Raw genomic sequence first — 15,680 nt, forward strand, 5'->3', positions numbered from 1 at the left:
CCAATTAAAAACATTGAGTGGGGAAAAGATTCCCTATTTAACAAATGGTGCTGGGCGAACTGGCTGGCAACCTGTAGAAGACTGAAACTGGACGCACACCTTTCACCATTAACTAAGTTAGACTCTCACTGGATTAAAGATTTAAACTTAAGACATGAGACCATAAAAATACTAGAAGGAAGTGTAGGGAAAACACTTGAAGAAATCGGCCTGGGCAAACATTTTATGAGGAGGACACCCCGGGCAATTGAAGCAACATCAAAAATACACTATTGGGACCTGATCAAACTAACGAGCTCTCTGCACAGCCAAGAACACAGTAAAACAATAACTGAGAAAACGACATGAAGGCTGTGTTAAACAGTTTGATGGAAGTATTTCAGATTGTGTGTGAAAACCCCACACTGTACCCCAGAAGTGCATTAATGTACATAGTTACCATTCAATAAAAAAAAAAAAAAATTAAAAAAAGAAGAGTGTCAACATTTGGATTGTAGTGGAAAATGATGTCTGTGACAAGAGTTGAGGGAGTTATAACTGGAAAGGAGACTGATACAGAGTGGTTAGAGAGGCAGGAGAAATGCCACTCCATATAGTGGAGACGAGGTTTCAAATGGAGAGCAAAAGATATTGTTAAATGTTGTAGGTAGGACAAGTCGGATAAGTACCAAAGTATTTATTTAGTATTAGCAACTGGAAGTTCATTGGGGACCACTGCACTAGCAGTGATATGGTTCAAATTTAATCCCAAGTGTTGGAGTTGAGGCCTGGTGGGAGGTATTTGGATTATAGGGGCAGATTCCTCTGGAGTGAGTTCTCTCTTCATTAGTTCACAGAGAGCTGGTTGTTTAAAAAGCGTATGCCACCTCCCCCCTACCTTGCTCCCTCTCTTGTATGTCTGTTCCACCTTCATCATCCACCTTAATTGGAAGTTCCCTGAATGCTCTCTCCAGAAACAGATGCTGGCACCATTCTTCTTGTTCAGCATGCAGAACTGTGAGCCAAATAAACCTCTTCTTTTTATTTTTATCTTATTTTATTTTATTTTATTTTTTGAGACAGTGTCTCACTCTTTTGTCCTTGGTAGAGTGCTCTGGCATCACAGCTCACAGCAACCTCCAACTCCTGGGCTTAGGTGATTCTCTTGCCTCAGCCTCCTGAGTAGCTGGGACTACAGGCGCCTGCTACAACACCTGGCTATTTTTTAGCAGTTGCCACTGCTGTTTTAGCTGGCTGTGGCCGGGTTTGAACCTGCTACCCTTGGTATATAGGGCAGTGCCCTACCCCCTGAGCCAAGGCACTGCCCACATCTCTTCTTTTTATAGGTTACCCAGCCTCGAGAACGGGATAACCACATGTAAAGACTGAAAGTTGGCCTGGCGCCTGTGGCTCAAGTGGCTAAGGTGCCAGCCACACACACCCAAGGTGGCGGGTTCGAATCCAGCCTGGGCCCACCAAACAACAATGACAGCTGCAACCAAAAATTAGCCAGGCGTTGTGGCAGGCACCTGTGGTCCCAACTACTTGGGAGGCAGAGGCAGGAGACTTGCTTGAGCCCAGGAGCTGAGGTTGCTGTGAGCTGTGATGCCATAGCACTCTACCCAGGAGGACAGTTTGAGGCTCTGTCTCAAAAAAAAAAAAAAAGACTGAAAGTTGTCCCACACCTTTCACCACTTACAAAAATTGATTCAAGATGGATAAAAGATTTAAATCTAAGGCATGAAATAAAAATCCTAGAAGCAAGTGTGGGAAAAACTCTTGAGGATGTCAGCCTGGGAAAAGATTTTATGAAGAAAGACTTCAAATGGGAGTTAATTAAACTTAAAAGCTCTTGCACAGCTAAGGACACAACGATCAAAGCAAATACACAACCTTCAGAATTGGAAAAGATATTTGCATGTTATGAATCTGACAAAGGCTTGATAAGTAGGATCTATAGAGAACTTAATCATCAAAAAAAGATCAAACAATCCCATCTATCACTGGGCAAGAGACATGAACAGAACCTTCCCTGAGAAAGACACAGAAATGGACAGTAAACATATGAAAAAATGCTTATCATCCTTAATCATCAGAGAAATGCAAATTAAAACCACCCAGAGATATCACCTAACCCCAGTAAAATTAGCACACATTACAAAGTCCCCAAATTGCAGATGCAGGCGTGGATGTGGAGTGGAACACTCTTACACTATTGGTGAGACTGCAAACTAATACAGCTGGTTTGGAAAGAAGTACGGAGAATCCTTAAAGAACTCAAATTAGACTTCCATTTGACCCTGCAAGCCCACTACTAGGCATCTTCCTCCCCCCTCCCCAGTTAATCATTTTATCATAAAGACATTTGCACTAGATTATTTATTGCAGCTCAATTTACAATCACCAAGTTGTGGACACAACCTTAATGCTCATCAACCCAGGAATGGATTAACAAACTGTGGTATATGTATATCATGGAATACTATTCAGCCACAAAAAAGATGATGACTTCACATCTTTTGTATTAACCTTGATGGAGTTGAATCACATTCTTCTTGGCAAAGTATCACAAGAATGGAAAAGCAAATATCCAATGTACTTGATACTAATATGAAGGTGTAGATGATCTAATTCACGACAACATAGGAGAAAAACTCATTTCAATTCAAGTTGGGTGGATTTTTTAATTTCTTTAAAAAAAAATAAATTACCCAGCCTCAAGTATTCCACTCTAGCAGTGCAAAATAAACTAATACAAGCAGTCTCAGGAAAGAAGACTTGTCATAAACCAGACTGTAATATGTTGAGAAAGTGAATTAATTTGTTACAGACTATATTCTTTTAACTATTTTTGCAGAGAATGGAAGGAGAAAGGACAATATTGACTTGAGGGGAAAAAAAGAAAAGATTTTTATTTGAATGTCTTCTTTTTGTTTTAAATATGGAAGATTCAAATAGCCATTCAGAGAGCTAAGTAATTGAAGAGAGAAGTGAATTAATGAAACAAGATCACTGAGGAAAAGGTACTATGGCTTGGGCTAGATTAGGGAATGGGAGAAACATCACATATACTGAAGCTGAAGGAAAGTTTTACATTTCAAAAAATCTAAATTAAAGCTTCACAAACTTTTGCAGAAAAGGGAAACATAATGGGTTTTATTCATGATAGAAACATAATCTTTCTCATTAGGAGAAACAAACCTTAATTTCCCTGTGAACTTTGGAGGATCTTACCTTAATTAAAGGCCATTCTTTGCTATAGGTTAAGCATAGGACTATGATGAAGGCATTCGGGCCAGCAGGCTATTGGTAGTGGAGAGAGCAGGCAACAAGGAATTTTTAACCTTAGGACTAAAGTTCAAAAATTGGGCAAGGCTGAAGAAAGTTGGCAAAAATAGAGAGTCTGGGTACTGGGCAAGTTATCAAGGCCACAGGATGCAGTTACCAAAGTGGGTGAATAAGAAAGATAATTGTTTCCAGAAGAAAGCGAAAACCCAGTTGCTAAGACAAAGCCAGAGTTAGAACTGGTGATTTGGTGTTGAGCATTAAAGTGAAACTTACTAAACACTTTATGGATATAATGCAATGGTTCTAAATCATGGCTGCACACTGGAATTACCTGGGGAGCTTTAAAAACCACTGAAGCCTGGATGCCACTCCTAGAGAGTCTGATTCAGAAATGAGAACCATGACTTAAACTAGAATTTGCCCCAAAGATGGAAATGAGACTGAAGGGAATTACAGACTTAATGTCCCTATACTTCTGGATGGCCAGGGTAAAATCTGATTTCATCATTTCCTTGCCATACACTCCCGCCACATTCTCTGGCTTAGATCCAAATCATTTAATCTACTTCTTTTTTTTTCTTTTTCTTTTTTTTTTTTTTGAGACAGGAGCCTCAAGCTGTCCCCCTGGGTAGAGTGCCATGGCATTACAGCTCACAGCAACCTCCAACTCCTGGGCTCAAGCGAGTCTCCTGCCTCCGCCTCCCAAGTAGCTGGGACCACAGGCGCCCGCCACAATGCCTGGCTATTTTTTTTGGTTGCAGCCGTCATTGTTGTTTGGCAGGTCCGGGCTGGGGATTCGAACCCGCCACCTTAGGTGTACGTGGCTGGCGCCTTAGCCGGTTGAGCTATAGGCGCCGAGCCTAATCTACTTCTAATAGAAAGTTTCTAACTTCCTGTTACTTCTCAGCCCTCTTCTTATCCCTATGACCTCATAAATTATCAGTTGATATGTTTTCTTCAAACTTTTTAAAGAATATTTCTTCTTTCCATTCCCACTGTGACCTACTTATACCACAAGTAATTCAAAACTTGATTACCTTTTGCATAAACTATATCAATAGTTTCGTATTTACTTGCTCTGCTTTCCAGTAATTATGCTCCAATATCTAGAAAGGTAAATTAGAAAGATAATCCTCTATATCAGTGGTTCTCAACCTTCATGATGCTGTGAACCTTTAATACAGTCCAAAGGGGTCACGACCCACAGGTTGAAAACTGCTGCTCTATATGTAACTTCCTAATACAACTGTCTTCATAAGACTCAGTTTCTCAGTTGGTTTCAAGAGCTCCATCATCAGCTTGACATTCAAGACCTTTGTAACAGCCTGTATTGATAACTCTTCCCATGTACTCTTAACCCACCTAAGTTCTCTGAAGTGCATATGGGGACAGCTCCCAGGCTGCTGTCAGATTTTTACCTCAAGTAACCATATTTCTCCTTTTCCATCTGAGAGATTTCACCAGCAACTTGGGAGCTTGACTAGTTGCCTGCTGTTGCAACCCAGAGGTGTAATGATAGCCCTTATTCCTCAACCCTGGGACAATGGTGAATGAGATTTGGCAGATAAATAACCCCAGCTTCCCCATCTTCCAGTGGAATAATTATTATTATTATTATTATTTTGAGACAGAGTCCCACCCTGTGCCCTGAGCAGAGTGCAGTGGTGTTGTAGCTCACTGCAACCTCAGACTCAGGCTGTGGGTATTCTGCTGCCTCAGCCTCCAGAAGCCACTAGGATTACAGGAGCTCCCCTGCAGTGCCCAGTTGTTTTTTTTTTTTAATGAGTCCTGGTCTCACTCACTCTTGCTCAGGCAAGTCTTGAACTCCCGAACTCAAGCAATTCTCCCTCCCACAGCCTCCCATAGTGCTGGGATTACAGGTGTGAGCCACCGCACCCCGCCAGTGGAGTAATTCTTTACTGTGCTTCACATGGTTTGCCAGGAAGTTCCCCAGAAGGATTGGGCCTCAGTTGGCTACAGAGGTAACTGGTTCATCAATGAATCCTTTTATTTTGCTTTTATCCTTTTACCATCTCACTTCCTCATTTACCCTTTCAGATATGAATCCCCAAATGAACCACCTGCATCCAAGTCTTCGTCTCAGAATCATCTTTGAGGGGAACCTAAATTAAAATGACCTTTTACCATATTTGGCCCAAATTAACCACTCCATATCAAACTGGATAACTTGTAAGTATCAGAGGATTTTCTCATCTCCATCATTATTCATAGCGTCTCCTTCATTAGAAAATCTTTTCTGCCCATGAAAAGAGTATCCCTTACCTCAACACCGAGCTCACATACAGCCTCCATGAAATTGTGTCCAGGGTTTTCAAGACCAAAGAGATCTTTGGATTGTTCGAACTCCCATAGCTTTTTGTGTATTCCTCTTACTGAACACAGCACTGAGAAACTGTCTAAATGTACTACCTATATATATGTATGTGTATATATTTATTCACATATACATGTGTGTGCATGTATATATATCATACATCTATACATATGTATGTGTATATAAATCATAATATAAATGTGCTGTTGAAACTGTAGATATTGGCTGAATTCAAAACCAAGCTTTCTTTCACTGTCTACACAAGCAAGTGTTAAGAAAAATAGCTTTTTAAAAATTAAACTTAAATACCAACTAATATCTAATATTCTGCAGATCATAGACATAGCTTTTCAAGGAGGGAGAAAGTAGCAATGGTTATCATTATTATGAATAGACTATTGTTTTTAAGGCTCTATGAGAGAAAATTTTATGTTTCTATGTTTCATTACTAACTTATACACCAGAGGTTCTCAACCTGTGGGTCGTGACCCCTTTTTAACTAGGAAAATACATTGCGGCATTAGGAAGGTTGATAACCACTGTATATATGTTGAATACGGTTCTAGTAACTATCAGTGTTAATATGCTAAGTCATAAGGATGAATACCATTATTATAATTCCATAGTTTGGTAGATACTTCTAGATTTAATACATTTTTGATAGATCAGTGAGAAAAAATAGATGACTAAGACATAATTTTAAGACATCCAATAAAGGATAGGACATTATTTCACTAATCTCTGTGGAAACTCACCTTTCCTTTGAAGGAAAGAGCATGGTTTTGTCTCTTCAGATTGATTATCCCCTAGCCTTTGGGAAAACGTTAAAATGACATACACACTTCCAGGTACAGTTAAGATCAACATTTCTCTCTTTCTTGTCTTATAATATACTTAATCTTTTATATAGTGCTTTCAAAGTTCTTTTTCAAATGAGATTCAATCCAACAAATGTTTATTGAGACTCATATATACAAGGCCTTGTGCTAAGCTATGAGGGGGTACAAATATGAATAAAACAAGATCCTTGCCCTCAAGGAGTTTGAAAATACCCTGAGACAAATTATTTATGAGCATGCTTTTCATGAAACTAGCTTTTTACTAGTGTGAAGGATTTTTAAAAACATGGCATAGATGCTGGAGGCAAAGCTTGATTAACTCCAACGTTTTATGTCCTCTAAGAGTCAATGATCAAGACAGAGAAAGGGAGATTCTAGAGACTTTTACTTGCTACTCAGTTTTTAAAAGAGAATTTCAACTTAACTCAAAGAGTATATGTTACTTTGTCACTTTACTTTTGTACTGAAGATTTAATGCCCTTTAAAGCTAAACAAGCTCTTAATCATGCATGACCGTCAACAGACAACTAGAATATATACACTGAGGTAGTAAAACCCTCTTTGGGATTGAAAAAAATGTCTTGGACTAAAACAGAATAAAGCAGCTCTGTTGTTAATCATGCTGGGAGGATATATAATATTAATTGCAAAATCAACAAGAGACACCTGTTCCCCTTAAGCTATGTAGCAGTTTTTAAATGCCACAACAACCATCTTCCCTACCTTCTGCCCCATTTGAGTATTTACTGCTGTTTTAGTAATGATGCTGCCAGGTGCACTTTGCTATTCCCATTTATTATTGGGGGTACTCAGTTGCTAAATTGCCCTTGACTCATGGCAATACTGGATTCCTGTCTAATCCCTGCTTCTTGTGATCCCACCTCAGAAACACTGACTGATCCCCACTCTCCTAAAACCCTCCACAGAATCCTTCAGCAGGAACCCAAATTGTAGAAAAGATGCTTATGCTTACATCCTTCCTCTTGGTTGACTGCAGCAATCCACAGTTCCCATGGGATGTGCCTCCCTCACTTCACTGAAGCCGTAAACATAAATCTGTCAGAATGTAGGCTTGTCTCTGATAACCTTTGGCTCATTAGGCTTTAACAACACAGATGCCCATATAGAATAACAATTACTTAAAGAATTACATCAACAACACACCTCAACATACTCTTCATAGTTGACCTGAGAGGTAAAACACTTCATTATTCCTTCTTTTTCCATTTTTTCTTGCTTCCTTCCTGTTGATTTTGGTGATACATACATTGATGATGTATCTGAAATTTGGAAATAATCAAATGTTACCCCCACTTTCATCCTTGTAGATACTTGTTTAAAACTTTTTCTGAATTTCTATTAGAGATAGAAAACTCTCCATGTATGGTTTTAAAACTAATGGTTCCATTAGTCCTTCAAATGTAATTGTTACTACTGTTATGGCATAGGTATGCAACAAAAAAGTATAGAATTTCTCTTTATGACAAAATATATGTACCCTTGGGCATAGATAGTATACTGTGATCCATCTATTTTCCTATCTGCAAAACATATTCTTACTGATGTTCCAACATAGAAAATTCTAACCGGCTTGGTGCCTGTGGCTCAAGTGGTTAAGGCACCAGCCACATACACCTAAGATGGCGGGTTCGAATCCAGCCTGGGCCCACCAAACAACAATGATGGCTGCAATCAAAAAAATAGCCAGGCGTTGTGATAGGTGCCTGTGGTCCCAGCTACTTGGGAGGCAGAGGCAGAAGACTCGCTTGAGCCCAGGAGTTGGAGGTTGCTGTGAGCTGTGATGCCACATCACTCTACCCAGGGGGACAGCTTGAGGCTCTGTCTCAAAAAAAAAAAAAAAAGAAAAGAAAAGAAAAGAAAAGAAAATTCTAACCATGGAATATTTAATTACTTACACTTCATATACCAACTTTTCTCAAGAAGGAATTTGTGATGACTGTCATTAGCTTAAATCATTTGTTCAGTCACCTATGACTGAGGTCAGAAGTGTATTTAAAAAGGCCTCTGTTAATCTGCCTACCTATGCTATAGTGATCTCTTGTTTTCTCTTCAAATCATCTTTCCTTGAATTTTCAAGTCACTGATAGAATCATTTGGTTTAAAATGACACTTCACCAGTCTGTTGGGCACTATTTTAGACTGACCACTTCATATCACTCCCTGCTTTTCCTGAGTTTACCTTTATTTGAAAAATAGTCTTAATCTGTTCCATATATACTTATATATGGAAAAATAATATGTCGTCATAATAGAATATATGTAATATATAATATTTTCTTTCTCTGTCATTTGGGTTGTATGCATTGTGAATATTCTCATTGTATGAGGCTATTGTGAATAATCTCATTGTATGAGGCCAGCCTTACAAAGACTGGTAATGACCATCCTAAGAAAAGAAAATTACAGACCAATACTCCTTATGAATGTTGATGCAAAAATCCTCAACAAAGAACTAGCAAAATGAATCCAGCAGCATATTAAAAGTAGTGCCCCTTGTCCAAATAAGATTTATCTCAGAAATGTAAAGTTAGTTTAGCATATGAAAATAAACTAATGCTATAAACCATATTAATGGGATGAAGGAAATAAGACACATGAACACCTTAATAGATGTGGAAACAGCATTTGACAAAACCCAGCATCCTTTCATCACAAAATGCCCAACAAAATAGGAATAGAGGGCACCTACCTTAATCTGAGAAAGGACATTTACAGAAAACTTAGAGCTAGCATTATGGTGAAAGATTGAAAGATTTTACCGTAATATCAAAGAAAAGACAAAGATGTCTGCTCTCCACACTTCTATTTAATAGTGTATTGGAAGTCCTACCCAGAGCAATTAGATAATAAAAGGAAAGAAATAAAAGTTACCCAAATTGGAAAGGAAGAAGAAACCTCTCTATTCATAATTTTTGATCTTATATATTAAAAATCCTAAAGAATCAAATAAGACCCAAATTTGTGCTAATGAACAAGTTCAACAAAGTTTCAGGATATGAGATCAACACACAATACTCAGTTGTATTTTTATATATTAGGAATGAACAATATAAAAATGAAATTAGGAAAGTAGTTTCATTTATAATATCATCAAAAAGACTCGAAGAAATGCAAGTCTTGTTCACTAAAATCTAGAAAACGGCTTGGCGCCTGTGGCTCAAGTGGCTAAGGCACCAGCCACATACACCTAAGGTGGCGGGTTCGAATCCAGCCCGGGCCTGCCAAAACAATGACAGCTGCAACCAAAAAATAACAGGCATTGTGGCAGGTGCCTGTGATCCCAGCTACTTGGGAGGCTGAGGCATGAGACCTGCTTGAGCCCAGGAGTTGGAGGTTGTTGTGAGCTGTGATGCCACAACACTCTAGCCAGGGGGACAGCTTGAGGCTGTCTCAAAAAAAAAAAAAAAAAATCTAGAAAACATTGGGGGGGGGTTTTGCATTTTTTGGTCAGGGTTGGGTTTGAACCTGCCACCTCTGGCATATAGAAGCCGGTGTCCTACTCCTCTGAGCTATATTTGCCGCCCTAGCAAACGTTGTTAAAGGAACTAGAAACTGAAAGAGAACTAACTAAATTAAAAGACACCCTGTTCATAGTTTGGAAGACTAAATGTTTTTAAAATGGCAATATTTCCAAAACTGCTCTAAAGATTCAATGATATCCCTACCCAAATTCCAATGCTTTATTTTTTGCAGGAAAGAAAAATCTCATTCTGAAATTCACATGGAATTACAAGGAACCCCAAATAGTCAAAACGATTTTTGAAACAGAAGAACAAAGTTGGATGACTTTATACTTCTTAATTTTAAAACTTCTGAGAAAGCTACTGTAAATCAAAGCAGTGTGGTACTGGCATAAAATATACATACAGATCGATGGAATAGAATTAGGAACTTCTATATCTATGGTGAATTGATTTCTGATAAGTATGTCAAGATCATTCAGTGGGGATAGAAAAATCTTTTCGACAAATGACATTGGGACAATTGTATATCCACATGCAAAAGAATGAATTTGTGCCTCTACCTTACACCAAATACAAAAACTAATTCAGAGTGGACTAAATATTTACATATAAAAGCTAAAATTATAAAACTCTTTAAAAAAAAACATAGATGTAGGCCTTCATGACCTTTGATTAAGCAGTGTTTTCTCAAACGTGACAACAAAACCATAAGCAACAACAGCAACAAAAATAGATATTTTGGAATTCTCCAAAATTAAAAACTTTTGTTCATGAACGAACATATCAAGGAAGTGAAAAAACAACACCGAGAATGGTAGAAGATATTTGCAAATCATATAACTGATAAAAGACTGACATCCAGGCTCAGCGCAATGAGCAATCATACATTGTGTGATTACATTTATGTGAAATATGCCAAACAGGTACATCCACTGAGACAAAATGCAGATTAGTGCTTTCCAAGGGTTGGTGGAAATCAATTCACCATAGATACAGAAGTTCCAAATTCTATTCCACCGATCTATATGTATATTTTATGCCAGTACCACACTGCTTTGATTTACAGTAGCTTTCTCAGAAGTTTTAAAATTAAGAAGTATAAAGTCATCCAACTTTGTTCTTCTGTTTCAAAAATCGTTTTGACTATTTGGGGTTCCTTGTAATTCCATGTGAATTTCAGATGTATGCAGTGACTTCTTAATAGGTATGAGGTTTCTTTTTGGAATGATGATACTCCAGAATTAGATAGTCATGATGATTATACAGCATTGTAAATGTACCAAAACCCACTGAATTGTACATAAAAAATGGTCTCAATGCTAATTTTTTGTGTTGTGAATTTTACTTTAATAAGAAGAATCTCTTGGAATAACATTTTTGATAAATTATGACTTTATTTACTCAAATGAGAATTACTCTAATACTCTGGTCCTTAGAATGGGAAGCTCTTGGTAAAAACCACTTGTTTCAAAATGTAGTAAACACAAATTATAATTCTCTGGTTGAGCTGCACATCATGAAATCATAGAATAGCTTGAGCATTTGGAGTGAGGACCATAGAATGAGTGGTGGGTGAAAGGGCAGGGTAGAGGAGAATAGCCAAGACTTAGAAAAGGCATATATCACTCCACATAATGGATACAATTATTTATTTGTTTTTACATTTGAGAACATATTCTATATGAGAGATGTCTGTCTATGCCAAAACCCATTTTTTCCTCCTTTTATAGTACTAGAACCCTGGAGTTCAGCATGTGGCTGTGTGGAATAAATATTACTTTTCTCAGTCCTTCCTTCAGCCAGGTATGTCTGTGACTAGATTCTGTTCAATGGTAGGTAAAGAAAATGGTGGCATGTTAGCTTTTCAGTAACCATGTTCAGAGATATTTTTACCATTAATCCCTGTCTCATCCATCTTCTTCCTGGCTGGAATGTGGATTTGACGGCTGGAGGTAACGCTGTCCTCTTGACTACAAGGTGGTCGACTAGTAGTGATGGTGGAGAAGGAATATGGAAGGATGTTCATGATGGGTCCTTCATGAACAGGGAGATGCCTTAATTTTCCATCTGGATTAATGATAGATGAAATATGATAGACATGAACTTTTATGTTGTTCAAGATATTATTATTTTGGATTGAATGATTGATTACCACAGACAAACCTAACTTTATTCAACTAGGGCTTTAGTACGAGACGTGGGAGATAGATTGAAATCACTTGAAAGTTCCAAAAGTTTTTAACAAAAATTTAAAAAGGAGTATGTATTTCAGTGGAGATACAACCAAGGAAGTAATAATACTTGAGGGGCTGATGGATATATTCAGTAATTACCATGAGAAGGAAGGGGAAAGTATCAAGTGCTGTATTTAAACATAAGATACTCTTCGACTATTTAGTTAAGTACACATTCTCACTAAAGTTAATGAGAATTCTAAATTGCATCAAACAACAATTTGATGATAGAGTATTCCGTTAGATAGAAATCTACTTTGCTGTGATTGGATTTATTGCCTTTCAAATGTGTGTGGGACCATTGTCAGCATATAGAGACTTTCAAGCTGTCATGATGCCAGTATTGAGATAAAGCACATCAAGAATTACTTAAAAACTTCATAAGTCTAAAGAATATGTTCCTCAGTCTGATTGGTGGAAATGTGAAAATCGTGACCCATTCCATAATTCTGTTCATCAGATTGCCGCGGAATAGCTATTACAAAATTTTTCTCTGTGTCTGTAACCATAGGAAAAGGGGGGTTTGGGTTTGTTTTAAAATAAATACCAACTGACAGTTATAAATTAGACCCAGTAAATGAAAATTAGCTCAATGCCTCCATAAATGGTGATGACATTTTTGATTTACACTACTTGCTCCTTCTCACACTGTCCTATGATATTTATTCCATTTTAGTTCCTTGAATATGTCCAGAATTCCTCCCATTATGAGGTCTTTGGCCCTGCTCTGCCTTCCACCTGAAAGGCTCTCCCTGCCACTGGTAGATTGGATGGACCCCTCAGAATCTAATTTAAGAATAACTTGCAGAGAAAGTGTTTACTAAGACTTCTAAATTGGATGAATTAATCCACGGAAAGTACTCAGCCCAGTACCTGGAATATACTACATTCTCCAGAAAAATATATTGAAAGGACAGATTGTCATTTTTCAATAATGTACCCAAAGTCAAATATGCAGGACACATTGCAAAATGTATTTGTTGAACGGGATTGAGTGTTTTGAACAACTTAGTGTCTTCGTTATTTCAGTAAAGATTTAAATAAAGTATTTAGGTTTAAAGCAGTATTTTTAAATTATCTTGTTTAAGTTAGCTGCTTATATCTGGGCAAAATGCATTTGTCTAATTTTTCTTCGGAATGATTGTTACAGAAATCTGCATACCATCAGTTCATGTCTAAGGTGACCAGATTTTAACTTTGGTAAAGCGGGACACCATTGGTGGGGGCGGGACCTGGGGGGCTGGGCCTGACAACATTGTAAACTTTGATAAGCAGTTCTTGATAATCAGTTCTCAACAATTATTTGTTATTATTAAAGTTTAACATTATAAAATTAACAAAAATAATATAAAACACATATCCTGGTGAAATAGCCACATGGCAGCTGGAAACCGTATATTCTCTTCCTGTTCTCCTGTGTTCCCTAGCTTGTCTGGCATTCTTTAAAAAATCAGGGCTTTTTTAAAATGCTGGAGGACACAGGACAAATTGTTAAAAATCGGCACTGTCCCGCCAGAAGCCGGACATCTGGTCACCTTACTCTGGGGGGTCTACTTGTTTGTTCCAGACAGTTTGGCTCCTTCTGAGCTAATTGTCCTTGCCTAGAAGCAAGGGAGGGAGCCAGTCTCCTGATACCTTGCCCAGGAGGGGAGTAGGGAGTTTACATTAGCCTTTTTATTTCCAAATGAAGTTACATTAACCTCTTCATTCCCAAACGGAGTTACATTAACCTCTTCATTCCCAAATGGAGTTACATTAACCTTTTCAGCAGCTGTAAACCGTATATTCCCTTCCCATTCTCCCGCTGTTCCCTAGCTTGTGATGCATTCTTTCCAAAAATCGGGACTTTTTTAAAACCCAGTGGGACGTGGGACAAATTGTTAAAAATTGGGCTGTCTCGCCAAAAGCGGGACGTCTGGTCACCTTATTCATGTCTCAAAGGGGTATTACGCTATTTGTAGAAGCAGCATGGCATATAAAGGTGCTCATGGAACACATAGAACTTGAGAAAGGCCAAGTTTCATGGTAATTAAACACATCTAAGTTGTCACTATTTTAATATACTCGGGGATGAATGTATCCAGGCAATTGTTATGGTAAATATAAAACATATACAGTTGACAGGTAAAATTCTCTTCTTTTTGGGGGGTGGGTAGCATTTGTTTAGCAAACTTTAACCTTCTTAGACCAAGTTTTTATTTGGTAAATGTTGTCAAAGAAAGGAAAAGTTTCTGGGACAACTTACTTGGCTTGTTAGTGGGCTGGATAATGGAAAATAAAGTTAGGACTTCACTGTTTTTTTGTATTAACCAGGAGAGTACCATGGATTCTGATTTTAATATCTGATATCATGATGAATCTAATCTTCAAAACTGACTTTGTATCTTAATATTATATTTATATTCCTGATAGGAATGAGAAAGAGAAGCAATCGAACTTGCATTGAGGTTTTATATGGAAATGTTTAAGACCAACCGCGGTCTTAACACAGTTGAAATTGGGAATTACATTGTTAATAGTGTAACAGTGGTGGATGGGGTTGAGACATGCTGTTTGGCTATTAGGTGGAATTGTACATAAGGAATCTGTTTTCTGATAACTCATATCATTATAGACTAGTCCATAAAAAAGATTATGTTGTTTCCATGGAAACAAAGTAGTACTGCCACAGGGCAATAGAGCAGGGTTTTCAAATCAGGTGGTCCTACAGTTTTAAAATTTGGGACAGATTGTTAAATGTAAGAATTTTTTATTATTTCAAATTGTATGCTCATAGTAGGATCGTATTGATATTTTAATGAATAAAATGCAAGTTTGCAAAAATGCAATTTTGTGTAGATGAGGAACAGGAAACGTTCCTGCACTGTAGGTGGTCCATAGTATTGTTCATTGCTTCCTCTCACTGGAGGAAGGCTTACATATCTCTGTCTCATTGGAATCAAACTGGGCCGTGTAACTTGAAACATTCATCTCTGCAGTAAAATTATGTATCATTGCCCCATTAAAATAGAAGTAGATGTACAATTTGTTCTAGATGACATATTACCAAAAATGATATGTATCAATTTTAAGCATAAAATTACAATCTCCTGAAACACTTTATCACTTTTTCCTCTGTCGCAAAAGCAGTCATGTTCCATATAAAAATTGTTCTATCATCCTAGGGCTTGGGGTGAAGATAGCATGGAACAGAGCTACAAAATACCCATACTATCATAAGCAAGAAACACACCTTTGCTGTTGTAGTCCACTGAGATTTGACAGATTAGTTGTTGTACAGTATAACTTAGGCTAAGCCAATGGATATAGATGTCAAGGTGAAGAATATGCTTATTATAAAAATGAGTAAGACATTATTTGCATCCTCAAGAGCCTCAGTTCATAATAGGGAAAATACATCAGAGTAATTATAAAACAATGTGTTGACAGCTAACAGGGCAGATGGAAAGTACTTTCCACAGCTTTCTGGAGTCTCAATTTTCCAAAGATAAATTTGAAGTTTGATAACCACACTAGTTTA

Source organism: Otolemur garnettii, unplaced genomic scaffold (assembly GCF_000181295.1).
Source record: "Otolemur garnettii isolate 467f Iridium unplaced genomic scaffold, OtoGar3 scaffold00072, whole genome shotgun sequence".
Lineage (NCBI taxonomy): Eukaryota > Metazoa > Chordata > Mammalia > Primates > Galagidae > Otolemur > Otolemur garnettii.